Source organism: Aptenodytes patagonicus, chromosome 8, assembly GCF_965638725.1.
Source record: "Aptenodytes patagonicus chromosome 8, bAptPat1.pri.cur, whole genome shotgun sequence".
Taxonomy (NCBI): domain Eukaryota; kingdom Metazoa; phylum Chordata; class Aves; order Sphenisciformes; family Spheniscidae; genus Aptenodytes; species Aptenodytes patagonicus.
In genome coordinates, this window is record NC_134956.1 from 4801831 (window position 1) to 4814979 (window position 13149).

A 13149-nucleotide genomic window follows, 5' to 3' on the forward strand; every position below is an offset into this window, starting at 1 on the left:
TAAATGTACTGGTTTCTTCTTTTTCACCACTTCTTTCAATAGTAAAGTGTTGAATCAGCAATTTCAGCTGATCCTAGTTTTGCAGCAATGCTCCCTGTTCCTGATGTTTAGCCGACATCTCAGTTTTGGATAGATACTTTTTTAAATTATTAGTTTCTCTTTTTAGTTGATTCTGGTGGTAGGAACACATTCCTGTGTATATAAAGTTTGTCATAGTCATACTACACAATGAAGCTGACATGTAGGGTGGTAGTATCTGGAAAAAATGTCACCATCTTATCTTACAATAGATTACCCATATATTTTGTACAACGTGTAGTATCAATATGGTAGAAATAAATATTGCTTACATTGACATGCTGTTCTTGCAATGAAACTGTTTAATATCTCAAGACACAGATTTAGTATTTTGATTGTGAACATAATTGGATTCTAAAATAAAATACAATACCCAGAAGTCACCTTTTCAGGTCTCTTGACTACCAGTTTCTGAACTTTAGATGTTAGCTGTTGATAGCAATACTAAAAACTAAAATAGGCCAGTGGTTCTCAATCTCTAGTTTATGAGCCTGTTCTTTTAAATGCTTGCGGCTTATTTCCAATTTACTAAAAACTAACTACTATTGCAGAATTCTTCTCCAGGATCACTGTTTCCAGTATACTTTAATTTTTGGACCCAAAGTCATTACATGAGCCAGCACAGTAGGGCAGCTGTGGAATTCTGAATGAAACTTGGAGTATGCAAATGAATGAATTGATGCTAGGCGCTTGGGTTAATGTTCCCCTCATTTTTTATGGTAAGACTTAGGTAGAATGTGTAGCAGCCATTCACAGGCTGTAGCTGCAGCCTTTTGAGGTAGGATCAAATGCTGCTTTTTTGGCTATGTTGTAAAGCAATTGATTTGAGGTGATGTGGTTGAAGATGCTATTAAAAGAAAAAATGGTATCTTATTGCTTCTGCTGTTTCATTAATAGTGAGATTTTGTTTTTAAATAGCCTGATAGAAAAATGTGTCTGTCACAATTGTTTAATCCGTGATGTTGGGGTCTTAATGAAGAGACATACTCTTAAATAGAAAGTAGTCTGAGGGTATTTTCCTTGCAAGCAAATGTATGTTTATTTTCCTATGAAATACGACATGTTTAAATAACTAAAAGATTATACAAGGTCAAACTGTTTCCTCAGACCTTTTCAGTGACTTCTACTTCCACCAATGAAAGTATTGGTTGAAAATTAGAATTCTATCTTGCCTTAAAATAGATATGTAATTTTTATGAGTAGTGGAGATTAATTGTAGGAGATTAATAGATAGGAGTATATCCAGCATGTTGTGGTTCAGAATACTGTCTTTCACTATGGTGAAATATGCAAATGAAAAAAAAAAATTGGATGGTGTTTTATATTTAACATGATCATGAGTGATATAAAATGCTGTCTTGATTTCTTTATTGAAAAATGACTATATTTGTATTACTTTGTCTGAGCAAGCAAGCATATGCTGCCATATGTGGCTAATGCTTACATTGCAGTCTCTTTCTTAAGCTGATCTTGTATATGTTTGTTATTGTAAGGCAAACTAAGTACTTTTTCATTTTCTAGCAGTGTTTATAAATGTGGTTTACATAAAGTGATGATTCTAACATCAACTGCACAAATCTGTCTTGGAGACTGTCCATCACATTTTAATAACATGACATATTCCTTTCATGCTCACAACCAGTCCATGTGGAGTGCAGTCACATATTTTGGTTTTAGCAAAGTTTTGGCTCTTCCCAAGTTGAACTACACCATTTAAGCTAGCTGAGTATAGAAAAATATTCTTCAGCTTCTGTAGTTCATCTTGATTCTTCAGTATTTATATGTAAATATATAAAACGATCATTATTATTTATTTTCATGCATGAATTAACTTCCACTTGCTAATACATGCATACTTTTTTTGCATATTTTTGGCAGCTGACTTAGAAACTGCAACAAAATATACTGTTTCATTTTGCAGTCAAAGTCTTTAGTGCCTGGCATTTATTAGCAACATATCAATATTGAAGAGCAATTCATAGCTTGCTGTATTAAGAGATCATGTACAAAAAGAGCTATAAAGTCAAGTGTGCATGTACATGCATCCATGTGATTGTCAGGCTTATGTGTTTTATGCATGCAAGAATGTGGTGATTGGGAATGACTGGACAGGCAAAATAGTAACGTGAAGAGACAGATCTTATTTTTCACCCTTGTAGATAGTTTGTGTTGCCTTAGGAGAGTAAGTTAACTTTCTTCTACCTTAGGCTACAGAATAACAAAAAATATCTCTGTGTCAGAATGCCAATTTAAGAAGTCCCCAGCTAGCTTATTCCCACCTTGATGCTCATCGCCTTGGTCCTGTAACAAAGTTTGTGCACTTAACTGGATCAAGAAACTGCTCTGCCTGAAAAATAACCTGCTTGATGAATGAAGGTCTTGAAATAGTTTTGGTTTCTGTACATGTCAATTGTTAGTCTTGCTTTTGATGCTACTTACAAGTTTGGATTATGTTACATGGCATTTTTATGGAATATGGGTATTATCTGCCTTACAGGCATTGGAAACACCAGACATTCTTTCATGGAAAATCAAACAGTAGTTAAAACGAAAACCTCTGCAACTGGTGCCAAACTACTGAATCACTCCGATAATAAGTTCTGAAGGAAAATTTTCTGTTTCAGAATACAAGCTGGCCTGAGCACAACATTTCCTCATAGAGTATCAAGCATTTACTCAGCCAAAGTTTAACAATTAAAAAAACCCCAACTGATCACCTGCAAATGCTGATTTTTTTTTTTTTTTTATTTTCCCCTTTGTTTTAACAAGCAGTATGAATAATATGGAGTGTAAATTAATAAGTTTTCTTATACATAACCTTTTGCTAGATTCATATTGTTCAGAACATAAAGGCAACATTTAAAGTGGTAACTGTCATCAATTTCCATTGAGTTGGTAGTTTTAAGAAAAAAACATGACCATCCAGTCCTTTGTATTCCAGAAAAAATGAAATAAAGTATTCAAAGTATGTTAGACTGCAAAGATTATTTAATTTAATTTAATTTGGTATTATGTTTTTTCCTAACTACTTATCAACAGAAGTAATTTATATTACATTAGAAATTCAAAGATCCAAAAGAAGGTGACTTTGACTTAGTTCGTGATAGACTGTTAGAAATGGAAGCAGTACATATCACATTTATAACATAGTAATTGACTACAGTTTGCACTTCTATGTCTAATGAAGACCATGGGTCCGTAAATGTTTGCATGTACTTTGAGCATATACAGTTTTGTAGATGGAAAAAGTAACAATATTTCTAGGAAGATCTCCAAACTAAATTTGTTGGCAAGTTTTGAACGACAGAATTTGTTATTTCGGAATAGTTGAAATGAAAGCTTTCAGAAACATTACTAATAAAAAGAAGGATATTATCTCAATAAAGAATTTATTTCCCTACCATATTAATTAACCTAGCCTGTGTTCTCAGATGCATGTTTGGTTCCTGGGAATTTTATAGGAGGGTCTCCTTTGTGTCTCATCGACACAATAGCAGTAACTCTGTCATGCAAGGTTGGGTCTAACACTAAATACATTGGGAGACTTCTGAAAAAGTCTGCTTTACTTGTAGTTATCCACTGCTGTTATGGTTTTAGTATTATTTTCTCGTAATTATGCTATTATTAAATCATAAGTATTATGTAATCTGTATTTTTTCCCAAGTTGGCACTTTAAAGCAAATTTTATTTTTTTTTATTACTTATATATCATAAAGTGTTTTTCTGATTTTTATCATTCATTCTTTCCCCATTTCACCTGTAGGGGAAAACCACAAGTAAGCATAAGAAGAAAAGGAAAAAAATATAGACATTAAATACAAATTAGGGAAAACCAGCAATATTTGATATAGCGTAACAGATCTAATAACTATGCTGTTAAGTCTATTTTTTCACCAGTGAAAATATGTTGAGGTTCTGCAGCGGTTCGTACCAGTTGTGCTTACGTATTAAAAAATAAAACTTGTGTGTATAATGTAACCAACACATTCTTGGCATTATTCCCTCTGTGGGTATGCAGTATTCAAAAAGTTGAATCTGCTACAGCCTTGAACAAACATGGTAACTTTGATGTAGGCAGCGAGGGCCTATGGCTGGTTGAATCTAGGTGTGAGCGCAGTCTCACTTGCCGTTGCACATGCAGCGATGTGGTGTGGTAGGTATTATAGCAGAGTTGACAAAAAAATCAAAGAATCAGAAGACAAAAACTTCTAAACTAAGCTAAAAGACCACGTAGAAACTAGCAGAGAAGTTAGAATTGTCTGACAGATATCCTAATATACTATTTTCAAAGGTATTTGTTTGGAAGTACAGGAATGTATTAGTTGAGATGTTTGGTTCCTTGGATGGTTTTGCGCTGCTTTATATCATAGATAGAAATTCACTAGATGATAGAAGTTACTTTTACCACTCAGTGGAAATATTTATGTAAATTGAAAGAAAACATATGTCATAATTGCATATTAACTTGCGGTATGGAAAATGAGATCTTTTTTGTAGAACAATTTGTAAAGCAGAGGCTATTATTTTTTTTCTTGAACGCTTATGTTCCACAAAGGATAATTTCTGTTTGGCTTGCCCGCAGCAATATGAAGTAGCTTTGACTTTAGAAAGTAAGTTTACTTACCAATGTATAGCTTTTATTTTGTTAAACAAGCAAACTACATCTTTGGTAATTTGTCAGCATACAATTCATACTGTGACTATACTTCTGTTTCATAGTTGTTATAATGTCTATATGTTTTCCAATTAATGTAAAAGATGCATGTCTCCTCACATAAAGCCATGGGCTATTCTTTGCTCAGAAGATTGGAAAGAAATTTAATTCAACTAAAGTGGAGAATTAATCAATGTTTCTTTCATTTAAGGTTTTACCAGAGGCTATCAAAATAGCCTTCAAAATAAATACCGAATAGGTAATACAGCTCTATTTGAACCCATATGTCATCAAGAAAGAAAGAGAATAATTATTTTGCCTTTTCCAATGCAAAAACTAGGTTAACACAGAAGAGTGAGTGGCAGGTTCAAACCAAAAGGAAATGCTTCATGAAACATTTATAGTTCAGCTGTGGAAATGTACAAGAAAGTGTAGTAGATTTTAATGTTTTATATAGGCCCAAAAAGTAATTGGTCTAATTGAAAGAGGAAAAGTCTTGCTTCCTGAGTTCTTTGTTATGAGAGCCAAACTGTGCTGGAAAAAAAGTGGAAAAAGAGTTCTCCCTGGAAAAGTGGTAGTGAATAAGCTTTACTGAAGAAGTTCAGAACCATCTTGCATTAGATGAAAGCAAGCCGTAAATATTTATAAAGAACAGCCATTTAAAAGGGCATATGAACCATGAAATATTCATGAGGGCAGTCGTTCCCTAACTATGAAGGTTTTTTTAAGGAACAGAATGCATGAGGCCAGAGGCTTCATGTAATGGCATAGCCAACTTTCGGGATTTTGGAGAAATTGCTGTGAAAAAAATGAAGTCAATTTTAATCCTTTTTCCTAATTTTAATCCTTTAAAAATACCATTACATAATTCACTTAGAAGATTCTTGCCTTGGTTGATAGTGTTGTTGAATATCTAATATTTCCACAGCTGTGTTCAGTATTACTCCTTTGAGAAAAGTATCTGTCTTGTGGAAAAAATAAGTCAGCTTTTATATATTTTTCCCTAGGAAGTGCTATCATATGAAAAGTTCCCACAGAGAAACATAGATTTATTTTAGTAATACTGGATGCAAAACCTACAGTTTTCTGTATATATACTCATAATGCTGCACACTTGGAATGAAAGTTCTTTTCTCTGAATTAACAGAACTGCTTCAAAGTACTTTGTAGAAAACAGTACATTATTAGCTGGTCTTAATAACTCAGTTTATCAAAGCTATGTTAATATAAATAACAGCCTAAATCAGAAGCTATGAATTATGCCAAAGTTTGCATTCAATAACTGTGTGGAGATCTGTATTCTGTATAAAGAATTAAACACAAAAGAAATGGAAATTCTACCAAACTACAGTAATCATTTACTCAGTGGCTGTAGGAAATTCCTTACATAACAGACTATTAAAGAAGAAATTAGAAGGTAAATGTTTTTTTATGATGAACATTTTAAATATTGCAACTGTTAATGCTTTAATTTACTTTAATTCTTAAATCCTTGGAAAAAAATCCATTTAATGAATGGAGTCAGGATGACTCAAGCAGACTGGAAGAATATTGTTTTGGGGAATTCACTCAACTCTTGAGTATTTGTTCACTTGTAGAGACTACAGAGAATGTTTGTGTCCATAATAGCTGGCAAACTTGTAGGACTGGATTTGAAGCACTAGGCAAGAGCATCACTGGCTTTTATGGGAAAAGCAAATAGCTAAGCCTTTAACTCCCAAACACCAGGTAGTTTTTTGAGCCCAGCATAACAGTTATTGGACCTTATGATAAATAAGCAATGTTCAGGCATTTCCCCCAACTGCCTTGCGCCCAATACCCAGCATAGTTTTGCATATTTTTATCCTGCCATAGAAAAGAAATAAATGTTTATAAAGGAAGCTGCAATCTGGGGAAGAGAGATCTTTCCTTTTTCTTGAGATTAATATGGTCTTCCAATTAGTTGTAGTACACATTTCCCCAAGCTGAAAAAATTACAATTTCTGAATACAGAGCTTTGAAGTCAATGCCCCAAGTAAACCTCGTTACCCATAGAACTAGAACTCCCAGATGAAAATGTGAAAATAAGTAAAAATGACTACTTCTAGTCACCAGGACAGGGATTCCCAGGTATAGGCATCAATGAAAGATAGACCTGTATGAAATACAGATCAAACTTTACTTGTAGTTTTAGCGAGTGACTGAAATAGAATGATTCATGTAAGCTGCGTGGGCTCATATAATAGTACTCAGCTACTGGGCAATGACAAGATGTAAAGTTGTCATCAGCTCTCTAGCCCACCTCACTGTTCAAATGAGATTCCCCTTTGTTTGTATCTTGTAGTATCCTGGGAAACTCGATTCATTGGTGGGAATTTTTAATAGACATGACTGCAGAGAAGAGGCGGTGGTGTATTGCTCCAAGAAACTTCAGAGCAATGACCAGATTGTGTATTGGGCAACTTTATTATCTGTGTTCACAGGCTGATAAAGTCAGTATGTACTTAATGGAAATGTGCAGAATTGTGTTCAGCAGCGGTTAGGCAGGGCTATGTGTAAAGTACATGAGAGCATAAGAACAGCTGTGCTGGATCAGATCAGAGCCCATCTAGGCCAGTCCCGTCTTTGACAGTGACCAGAAATAGTTCCACAGAGAAAGGGTATTGTTGTTTATGGTGTTCCTTTGCTTTTAGTTTCCTTGAAGCAAAATAAAGCTGTGTTTTTAAGACAGCTGTTTCATTTGGTTTTGAGATTCACCCTGAGGTAGTTTTGGCTTTTTTTTTATGCCATTCCTTTTAAGACTGGTCAAACATTATCCAGTTTAGATAAGGACATTTATTGTGTGAAAAAGTTGACACCATAATGCTAGCAAATCTGTTGGTTTAGTTTTGCTTTACTAACTGGAGTATTTCAGTTATCATGAATTGTTTTATGGTGTGATCAAAAAGGTTTTATGCAATACTTGGCTATGTAAGTTCTTTTCAGGGATGCACAATGGTATATGAATGTTTTCCCAAAGGTAATTTAATGACGTAGTAACTGTTGCAACTTGTTCATCTTGCATCATATATAATGGAAGATGTTTATGAAAAGTTCTGTTTGATATTCTGTATTCACTTCTTAAGTTGAAAAGGAAAAAACAGTGCTAAGTCTTCATGGGTCTGTCCTGATGGAATTTTTATGTGGAACAGGGTGTCTGTTAGCAAGGAACATTACATGTGTAATGAGACTTTGTAACTTGGATATTGGGAACATTAAAGCAATGTATTTCCATTAAATTTTGTCATAGCAGTTGTAACAAAATTGTTAAAATTATGCTTGCTAGCATTTGAGTATAGCTGCTTGATGCCTGAATCTGTATAAAACTTTTGAGTAATATGTTAATTTATTAGGAAAATAAAAAGCTAAATTCATTTTGATCATATGGTCATTCCTTAATGTGGAAAAGGAGATCTGTTTAATACATTTTAGAGTTTTGTAAGTGACATCTTCACTACTTTGAGGTGGAAAAAGCATTCCAACATTTTTCCACAATATTTTGGGCCTTGCAACTGTACAGAAGTTGTTGACATCATTAAATCAGAGCTCTTATTTCACGTCTGCTGTTTTTTCCCCATTTAAAATGTTTTTCAGTGTGCCAAGAGAAGTAAAATTAAAGCCTTTCCCCTTGAAATAGTTTGGGATTTGATGGTAACTAGCTATAATAGAAGGGTAATGTTACTAAATAAGCAATAGCAGCAGGGATCTCTCTCTTTTGTTCATTAGAAAACAGGAATGTATGTCTACTGAATAAGTCAAACATATTATTATGAACTAGTCTTTTTGGATAGATGTTTATACCTTTTTCACTTTTCAAGAAGACAGCAGGACTGCTATGCAGGGTTTCATCCAGATGAGTGTAGGTTACATGGTTGACTGATGTTTCTGGTCCTCTAAATCTTTAAATGCTTCCTGCATGCAAAACCAGCTTTAAAAGTAAGTCTCTTTAAAAACATGCACTCTTTCCAAAGTAAGCTTCACCTCTGTGGTTGGGACACTCTACAAGATGGTCATAGTATGATTTCTGACCCCCTTTTTCAGTGATTTGACCTGAATTTTGGTCTTCCAAAACTTGATAGATAACTCTAGCAAGGAGTGGTTGTATGAAAGTTTTAACACATGTTGATACTGCGTGTTCATTGTTGCTTTCCGCATTTAAACAGGAGTGACCCTTTGTTGATTGTTTCAGGCTGTAAATCAAAAGAGGATACAGGCAGGTCCCTGTGGTTACATTTTCAAGTGCCTACACTTCCAAATGAGTAGAGATTTTGAAGCTTACTTTAGGAAGCTTCAAAATTCCAGAGCACCAGATGTTGTATTGGTCTACAAACTTACAATCTGCAGGCTTGTTTTCTGAAAACTGCTTCATATAGAAAGTCATCAGGATTATTGTGTATAATTATTGTGGTAGTATTTTCTCATATTCCTGATATTTTACTGCCTGTACTCTTGTGTTCTCTGACAATTGTATACATTAGAATATAAACATAGTACTTAAATTAGAAGAAGTTTTCTCATGAGTTTCAACTAGTTAACATTTCTATTACTGCACAACAGAAATGATAAACTGTTTATTTTGCTCCTGTGATATATCTGTTTATAAAGTAGTGACTTGATAGAGATGTTAAAAGTTCATTGATTTCCTTCAGTAAAAGAGTAACCAAATTGTTGGTAGAGAAATTATAAAATCATGCTTCCCAGTTCTGATTTTTTTTCTTATTGAGCGCTAAAGGGTTTTTGCATAGGTGCAAGCATGATACATGTTTCAGAATCGAATTCAGAAATTGTATCAAACACTCTCTATAGTGTTATATAAAAGAGAATTCATTGGGTGAAATTTACTTTGTCTTGGGCCGCTAGAAAGCTAGTGGTCACACCTCAAACTCCCTTTTTGAGGCAAAGTTGAGTTATTTGTAGCTTTGGCATGAGGGGATCTCTCTATTCTTTATTAAATTGAAATGGAAAATGGAGAAGGGTGTGTACCGAGAGCTCTACATTTTTGGGGTCTAACAGCCTCAACACATGGGAATTAATGATAACAATCTCACTTTGGGAGGCATTTGATGCCTTTATTTTTCTGAGGGTTTTCTTTTTTTTAAAGAAAAATCTTTTACCTTATCTTAGAGGAAACATTACCTCTAATCATTGCTTCAAATTCAGAAAGCTGCCCAGGCTTCCATGGTAACAACCTTACTTTGTTGGGCATATTTGCAGTTTTCATTTTACCAGAAGTGTATGTCCCTGTGCACAAAACAACAGTTCAGGTGGATCCTCAAAGTTCTGTCATCATTTAACCAATAGAAAGATCCTACTCAATAAAAATGTTAGCATCAATACCTTTTCTATTAATGTGGTGATAACCACAGGATGTCTTCTGTTATGTTTGAATTTATAATGGGACCTACCTGAAGGATTTAGCAGGTCTTGTCCAGATTCTTTTGTATGATGCATGAGCCAACAATGCAAATCAGAACTTAGAAATGTAACAGAGAGTCTAGAGCCCCAAAATTCCTCTTATGCCACAAAGCATGGTGGTTCTGGAATTGCTACAGCTATTGAATCCTAACCTTTGCTATTCTGGGTCTCTTACTTTAAAATATCTTACCCTCTCGTAGTTTCAACATTTACATTACATCCTTGTATTCAGATATATTTACCTTACATTTGTCTCTGGCTGGGTTACTAAAAAAATTTTATTCAGGTTTTTGCCCTACTCTAAGTAGTTTCCTCTCTGAAATGGTTAAAAAAACTGTGATGGGACATCTCTGCAGGCTTAGCAACTTACAGCTTGTTCTCTCTTGAATTTATCTGTGACTACAAATTGCAGCTACATCTGCATCTGGAGAACAGGAGAAATGAGAGTACTTCTATGCATCTACCCAAATCCGACTGTTTGTCAAAATTGTTACTTGATTGGTTTAACAGCTTTCTTCCTCAAACCACGTTTGCATACAGTGACTTTCTGCAGGCAGTCGTTATTCTACCTATCTAGGAATAACGTGAAGGCTCTCCCAGTATACCTCAATTGAGCTTCTTGTCAGACTAAAATATCAAGTGGTGCCTACTTCTGTAAGACTTAGGAGGTTTTCAAAGGACCAGTATGACTGAGGTTCAAGCAAGTTATTTCAGTTCCACGAGAATATCTAATGGCTATTACATGGTTTGGTCCATACTATTTTATAAGACTTCTGAGTCTGATAATACTTTAGCAGAACTATATTCCATTCTCAATCTAATTGCCTTCTTGAAGTATATTAATTTCCAATGTAAGTCTGCAAAAATTAATTATTTGCTCAAATATATTTTAGAGACTAAACAGTAAATGTAGGGGTTTTGTGTTGAGCTGTCCTTGCATATTTTTATCCTACTGGTGGCCAAAGATTCTGAATTTGTTCCCATATTTGTCTTGACCAAGAATGGTCAGATCACTTGTCTATGTTTTACTGTCACAAGCTGCAAAATGGTGATAATCCCATTTACATTGTTTATAAAATCCTTTGAGGCTCACTGTTAAGAAGTAGTGGGATTTTTTTTTTTTTAATAATAAAGCCCATTTCGCTTCCAATGTAGTTGGTAATTTTGAAGAGTGAACAGGCTTAAACTGCTTACATTTGACATATGGAAATGTTATCCAAGTTTAATTGCCCGTGTATTTCTTAAGTGAGTAAGCATCCGTTTGTTGCATACCCTTCATCCCTTGGCTTCTTTCTCATTCTTGGTCTTCTGCCTCTGCTACTGTTGTGTTCTGATTCCAAAATGGTTTTCCTTCAGTCTCTCTGTTTCACTACTGTGGCATTATATTTACACCGTAACTTTACTTTACGTCATGTTATGTTATTGAGTGCTTCTTGTAGGAACAACTTACCACAGCATACTTTTAGGCAAGCTTGATACTCATTGTATTAAATGACCAAAGGAAATATCTTAGACAAATGACTTGCGTAAAATTAATTTTTATGATATTTCAAAAGTGAAAAAGCGCATATTGGAGAAAAAAGTATATTAATGGTTGCAATAAATCTTTAGTCATCTGTATTTTAGCGGTGTTATCCCATGCAAATCCAGTGGAGATTTTCTAGTGGGTCTTATAAGTCTGAATGTTTTGATAAGTGTTCTATTAGAATGAAAATAATTGCAACAATACATGGTGTTTTGCTTAAATTTATTATAAGAATGCATAAAATGGTGTCATACAGCAGCTTGTTTATCTGGAAATCACTTCCTTGGGTCAATCTGTGTATTCAAAATGCTTAGTAAAGCTTCTGAAAGCACTGCTCAGCAGTGTTGCAAAGTCTGAAGTTATTTAGCAATAGACTATAAAAGTATTCATTTTAATAATTTAGGTTTTTTAGTCTCTCAAAACAGTAGTTTGGGAACTTAAAGGTGTTTGACAAAGAGAAAGAAATATTAGCCAAAGTATTAGCCGAAGTCAAAAGGAAGGAAGGAATCAAATATTGAATGTGCACGAGCAATGAAATCAAATCACCCAAACCAGAACCTTGTATGTAAAAACTCAGCCTCTTGATTTCACCATTCTTTACCAAACTTAGCAAATCACTAAGGTAAGACTTCTGACCATACTTTACCAACCAAAATATCCAAAGCAATCTTTTTACAGGAATCCACATATCTTAGGATTGTTTCTTACAAGAAATGCATTATATTTGGACTCACTGCAGATGAAGTACCATTGTGCCTTGCAGCTAATAGTTTATTTGAGTAAGAGAGAACTTTGAGATAGAACAATTGAGATTTTGTTTTTATCATGATTGTATAGCTTCAGAGAAAACAAAACTCAGGTGTTCATATATGCTGTCTTTAATATGCTAAAAAAAATGTTTGGCGATCCTTCACTGTTAAATGTTGTGTGAACAGTGTGCTTACACTGATTATGTGACGTATCTGTTGGTAGTAGATTGGGATATGTGGGAAATGCATCGTGAAACCTTCACTTCCAGAGTGAGGGCAATAAAATTACAGTTCAGTAGTTAATATGTGTCCTTAGAAGGTTTTATGATGTGCAGTTGCTTACAGCTTTTATATGCCCTGTATTAAGCCATTTCATCCTTTTTTCTGATCCATTCTGAAGAAGAAATTATTAGACAGCATACCTATAGTACTGAAGAAAAGAGAGTACACTTTTTTTTATGCCTCACAGAATAGCCCAGGAGAAAGTGGAAAGTAATTGCGTGAAGAATAATGACTTGCCAGTGATCTGTAATAATTTCCTACCACCAGCCTACTCTTATAAGAAAGGACTGTAGAATTCAACAAATATGAAAGATGTTAGAATTACTTTCAGTTTTTATTGAAATTGTTCTTTAAAATAAAAATATTAACTACTTTTTATCAAATTTTTGGTGAGAGAAAGAATATAATATTAAAATCTAGAGTGCAAT

At 34.2% G+C, this 13149-nt stretch overlaps 1 protein-coding gene across 1 annotated transcript in view; it reads left to right on the forward strand.

Annotated features, from left to right (window-relative positions):
• CENPP (centromere protein P) overlaps positions 1-13149 on the forward strand; it is a 159670-nt gene that overhangs the window by 92587 nt on the left and 53934 nt on the right. The window lies entirely within an intron of this gene.